We start from the raw sequence: 6,000 nt of genomic DNA, 5'->3' as shown, positions 1-6,000 counted from the left end.
TTGTAAAGTGGCTTTGTCAGGCGATAGCATTAGCGCCAATGCCCACCCGTGGTACAGCTCATTTCCAAAAGCAAACTGGTCCGAGCAAGAGGTTAAATACCGCTCTGCCTGGGGAACACTTCACAGTAAACTAGTAACGTCAGGCTGCCCCTGGGTCACCCCAAACCACCTGCGGGGGAAACCCTCCAGAAGGCTGTGCGCTACCACTACCTGCACCAAAGCTGACAACAAACCACGTCCCCGTGTCCAATCCGCCGCCGTCGGCCCGCGCGACTGCCGGGTGAAGGACCTCGGCTCGTCCGCTCGTCTTCAACTGGCTCGTTCACTCGTCTTCACCCGGCTCGTCCGCCGGGTGAGGGTCTCGGCGAGCCGCCGTCGGCGCGCTGCCGCCCTCCACGGGCGCCCCTCCGCCGCCCCAGTTCAGCGGGTTCATCTGACCGCACTGGACCCCGCCGTGCAGCTGTTATGAAACCGGGCCGGCGCGAACGAAACGCCGGCAAAAGTGCGTCTTTTGCAACGCCAGGTTCGCTCGGACAGGTTGGACAACGTGCACGGTTTCCTCCGGCGTAAATCAGCTGCTGGCGCTCCCGCCGGCCGCCGGCGTCGATTTTTGTCAGCGGGTGCATGCAGGGCCGCCGCCCCGGTCACGTCAGGTGCCTCGTTCCGGGAGGGGGGTCGGTCCGTTCCGGGAGGCGGGCCGGTCATCCAGCAGGCCCAACGCCGGCACTCGCCAAATCCCGGATCAGGTGCCATTGTCTGGGGGCGAGGCAGAAACGGTGCTGGGGGTGAGTAACGACGCTCAGACAGGATTGCAGGCGTGGAAAGGGCGCCTGCCACCTGGACGTCCGTTGCGGTTTGTCGTTGACTGTGTCATGATGCCAACAGATCTAGATTCTGTTATCGCCTGGATGACTTTCCTCTCACCCATCTGATAAAGTGCTGACTGCGCAGTACTGACAGAGGTCAGTGATATCATGCATCCCGGACTATACACGACAAAAAAGCACTCACTGTCGAGGACGCGTGCAAGCTTTACTGGTACGGGGCGCTCGAACCAAAGTTCATCTGTTGCTTCGTACACGTCGAACGTGCTATGCTCTTTTTCATGCGACACGGGGATCTTGTGGTTTCATGTCATCGACCGACAGCACACCCATCGGCAATGTTTCCGTGCGGAGACGTAAAGTGGAGCAGAGTGAGATTGACAGACCCACCGCACATTTATTCAAACGTTTCCGACGTCTCACACAAAGGGTGCGTTCTCCAACTACAGCAGAAAGTGGCAGCCTGTAAGCTGCTCACTCAGCCCAAGAGCAGCGCGCGCCGGCGGAGCTCTTTCGAGGCCGGCCGGGTGGTCGCCCTCTCGACCCGACCTCCCCCGATCGGCGGCGATAGACTCGCCCCCCGCCGCGGCCATAAACGCCGAGCGCGGCGAGAGCGAGACGTCGGTTCTCCGAACGTCATCCGGGAGTCGTTCGTCGGCCGCCAGCTGAGAATACCGGCCGAGGCTCGACCTCCCGCGGCCTCCACCGGTCCCGCCCCTCCCGGCCGGCCCGGGGCGTGCCGTCACCCACCGAGGCTCGATGCAATGTCAGCAGCCGCTCGACGGGGCCTGATCTCCGTTAGGTGGCTTCGCAGAGACGGTCGGGGTGACGCCACTGTGGGTCTCCCCGCTGCTCGTGAGGTCACATAGTGTACCGTCACCAGTGGACGTGACACAGAGTGCCTCCCACACTCACGTAAGCCACACAGGAATTTCCTCCACCGGTGGCAGTTCATCAGGTGCGTCCCCTTTACAGGAAACATCCCGTACAGGAAAGCCCTAGAATGTGACTCCATCAGCCACGGTGGCACCACGCCCCCACCTCAAAGACAGCAAAGAGTGCGTCTGCCACCGGCGGAGGTCCCGAGGCGCCTCTTGATCGGGCGTCACGCGCGGCGGTCCCAAAAGCCCGCCTGAAGGTCAGCTCTGCAGGCTATTGCACGGGTCGTCGGCGCGGCGACCGCCGCCGTTCCGGGAACCGGCGACGCCCGCGGCGTCTCGTCGGCGGCGACGTTCCCCGAAGCGTCGATGTCGACGCCGGCGGCCAAACACGGCCAGGTGGGACGGTGAGTCAGGCGGGCACCTGACCCCGCCGGCCCGGCCAATCAGCGGTCGCCGCGGGCCGCCTGTTGCCTGGACGGGTGGTTACATGCGTCATGGGATGATCCGCGGACTGCGGCTGTCATTGCTTGGCGCAAGGCGAACGCGGACGTTAAAGAAATAAACAGAGTGGAGCGCTTGGAGCTTGGAGTAGCAGAGCCCCCAGAGGACACATTTTCCTGCCCGGTGTAGTGATAACATCGTGCAAACTTGCGTATAGATCTCGCTCATAGACTTTGATGATTTACAGTCAACGATTCTAGGAAACGGAACCGTTAAACGAAGAGGCAGGGTCATGCCTCGACAAGCTGCATAATTGTCCAGGCCTACCGAGCTATTGTATTAAGCTTTTACTCAGGTAAGCATGGATGAATCAGCACTTAGAATGCAGGAACGCACTGTGCTCACAATCCACTGACGGACATAACAGCCATTTGCCTGCATAACACAGTATCCAAACAAGCCGCGGACTCTTCAAATGCCTGCCGTTGCAGGCATTACGCTTTTCAGTGAACAAATATGCCAGAGCTTCATGCTTTAGCGATTCACTGAATTCATAAAAGTCTCTACAGACTGACGCCTGATGGCTAACCGCCACCGACAACTGCAGCCGTAATGCCGGAAGCCAGGTGGCGCCCTGCGCCTTTTCTTCAGAGGCCCAGCGGCCCTTTAGTGGCAGCGCCGCCGCCTGTCTCGCCGCTGCGTCAGCCGATGACGGATGACGCATAAAGCGCAGGCTAGCCCGGCGCCCCACACTTACCCCGGCCGGTCGGGCCCTTTCTCGCATTGATGGAAAACAATAATTAGGGCCAGTCTGACGAGCGCACGGGCGTGTCAAATCCAACCCGATTTACGAGCCATTCTCTCTGGCCTTTGGACGCGCGAGCGGGGAGGAGGCGGCAGTAAAACGTTACCTGGGCCCTCCCGGGCGGCAGCGGGCTCGAGTCGCTCGGTTTTTGCGCGCCTCCCGCCGAGTTTGGAAGCACTCTGGGCTGTTATAGCGCGAGGAAGTCAGCCAGGTCTCTGTGGTGTCTTGAGAGTGTAAGCCAGGCCTCTCCCCAGCCTCATGGGTGCCTCCGGTAGTCCTATTTGCTATGTAATAAGTGTTACTGAATGTTTTCTTAACGCTTCCCAGGCGGGAGGACTTCAGAGCCAAGTTGTTTCGGGATAATCTTGGTACCACTCAACGCATGGTCCTAAGATTTTTGACAATTGAATTAATAGAAGTGGAATACTTTTCATACAAGTCTCAAAATCCTAACATATGATGTTTCATAAAAAGACATCTGGAACGAGGTCATGGAGGCTGCGCTTTGCGTTAGAGCGCTCAGCAACATACGTTTGTCCTAAATATGCCGTCTAAAGCGCGGCGCTGTCATAATCTACTCTGGTTTATCGCAGAACGTCATGCCATAATAAAGAAATGATTGACGTAGTCAGGCCATTCAGGATCAAATGAATTCAACTTTGCAAAATAAAAACATTCTGAGAGAACAGCGTTTGACCATTGCGACCTGATTTAACATATTGCAGGTCACCAACATTATGATGCAGTTTGTCTAGCTATATCCAGCGAGGCTTGTTTCCTGTCGTAACGCGTTAAGTTCATCAGATAATCGCTATTGGCTGGGGCTGGCTTTTATAGCCTGATCTGACGCATGACAAACCAGATTTATTAGTGTGCTGCTGTCAGCATATGAAGGAGGTCGTCATTGGGTGTGCAGTATCCCTTCCTCTACTGGCATGCAGCAAACCTCTTCCGCAACCTGTCTAAAATTCGTTTCTTGTTCCAATGATATCGTGTTGACCTTGAAAGGTCACTCGGTTTATTGCGATTCAGTCTCTTCAGACAGCAGAGTCTGTGAGGCTTCTCGTCCGGTTAATGCCTAAGAGTGCGCAAGGGCTAACTTCAGCTCCGCTGCGCTCAAGCTAAGTTACGTCACCCGGTCACGTGACCGTTTGCAATGTTTGCGGCTGCTGCTCCTTAAGGATCTCGTCGCCGTTTTGGGAACGGCCGCCGTGTCTTTCTTCTGTCGCCCTGATGCAAGCGGCGTGTGTGGCCTGGTAATCCCAGCCCCGCAGCAGCCGCTCCGAAGAGCCATCCCGCGGTGACATGAGCACCATCGGTCTCGTTGACCTCGTTTGACCATTGAATTCGATCCCTATCTTGATTGACGCAGCTCGCGCTTGCGTGGCTCCCAGGCGTTGATACCAGGGCGCCTGTCAAAACATTAGCGCCGATCGCTCTGGTCGGCCGCCCCGGTGGTCGGGGCGGCGGAGTTTACAAATGACGCCGTTCGTTAGTCGACACCCTGGAGCAGACGTGCAGCATTGTTTGCTCGCCGTGCAGGCCCACCCGCACGCGCGAGCGTGCAGCGTGCAGGAGCTGCCAAGCTGACGTGGTCCGGGAATCGGCGGCAGGTGCGAGCGGTGACATTGGCTTTCGTCGGGGGTGCCAGCGGTCCGCTCAAATGATGTGTTTTATGGGGCAGCTCGCCATCGCTATCACGCTGTTGAACGCGCCGAGGTGGTCACGTCTTCGGCGTCACACATGAGTCAGGTGACTGACGGCTTGACAAAATGGCTGCGCCCGACAGCAATTTTCCCAAACGCCCATGGACGCCCGAGTGACCGGCCGGTCGCTCGGGCGTCTGGCACCGCCACCTATCGCTAACGTTCCCTGATCACAGGCTTCCCGCCCCTCCGATCTTTCCGGGTTCACCGTTGATGTCACGCCCGAACGTTGCGGCGCCCAGGCCTTTCCTGACGCTTAACGCTAGCCTGCTGCTGCTTGACCTTAATTTGCCACTGCAGAGCACGTGTGCGCTGCATGCCTAGGAAAGTCGCAAAAGGATCACGGCGGATCGAGGCGCAGTCCTGACGGCTCGTAACTATCCGGCGGTGATCTCGCATGGCTGTGGCCCGCCGGATCGCGATAGCCTCAGAAGTTGGCGGCAATGCTGTGTCGGGGCGCGCCGCGAAATCTGTGCCAAGTTCCGCGCCGATGCCACCGGTGACGTCACGGCCCCGCTTAAGCACGTGATTATGCACGGGCAGGGCTTCCGCATGGGAACATGTTCACACTGCTGCAGCACCACGGCTGATCTGTGATGCGCATGAGGCATTCTACATGTTGTGTGTAGTAGCTACGTTTCTAACAACTATAAATGCCAGCGATTTATAGCTGTAATTATGCTGTGTGCATGCGTGATGAACAACCTAATTCAACTTCAACTTGCAGGGGAAGGGCACATCCTCATCAAAGTTCATCTTCCCTGTGCTTGTAATAGCTTCATCAGACCCGCTGATGACCCTAGTGGAGACAGCGCAGCCGCCTATTCCTGCATTACTATTTGCGAACTCTCTATAACGCCTTTCAACGGAGGCAACATTTACCGCCCAGTTTGTAGATCTAGCAACAAGTGCCGTCTTTACCAGCCTAGGGGCAACTCAGTCGCAATCGTGCCACCACTTACTAATCCACCATAACGACATAACCCCGTTTGACCCTAATGAGTCACCAGAGACGTGCGTGTAGCCGCGGGGTATCCCCCGTTGCCCTTGGCTTCCCCACGGCACCATCAGTCGACTTCGCTCCTCCTCGCCAGGTCCCCTCCCCCACCCCGATCCCGGCGGGTCGAACGTGACCTCGGTGCGTGCTGACCCGCGCGCCACGAGCGCACGTGCACACCAGCAGCTGTCCACGTGGTGCTGCAGCGGGCGCGTGCGCAGCACGCCACGCCGGGCCGACTCGTGTCACGTAGGCGGACCCGCCGGGCCACCGAAGCACCGGTGAGCGACCTCCCGCTGTCGCGCTCTCCGCCGCCGGCCGGCCTGTTCGCCGAATACGCACGCGT

This window comes from Pollicipes pollicipes, unplaced genomic scaffold, assembly GCF_011947565.3.
Source record: "Pollicipes pollicipes isolate AB1234 unplaced genomic scaffold, Ppol_2.1 Scaffold_4740;HRSCAF=5597_pilon_pilon_pilon, whole genome shotgun sequence".
Taxonomy (NCBI): domain Eukaryota; kingdom Metazoa; phylum Arthropoda; class Thecostraca; order Pollicipedomorpha; family Pollicipedidae; genus Pollicipes; species Pollicipes pollicipes.
This window is presented reverse-complemented; position numbering follows the sequence as displayed.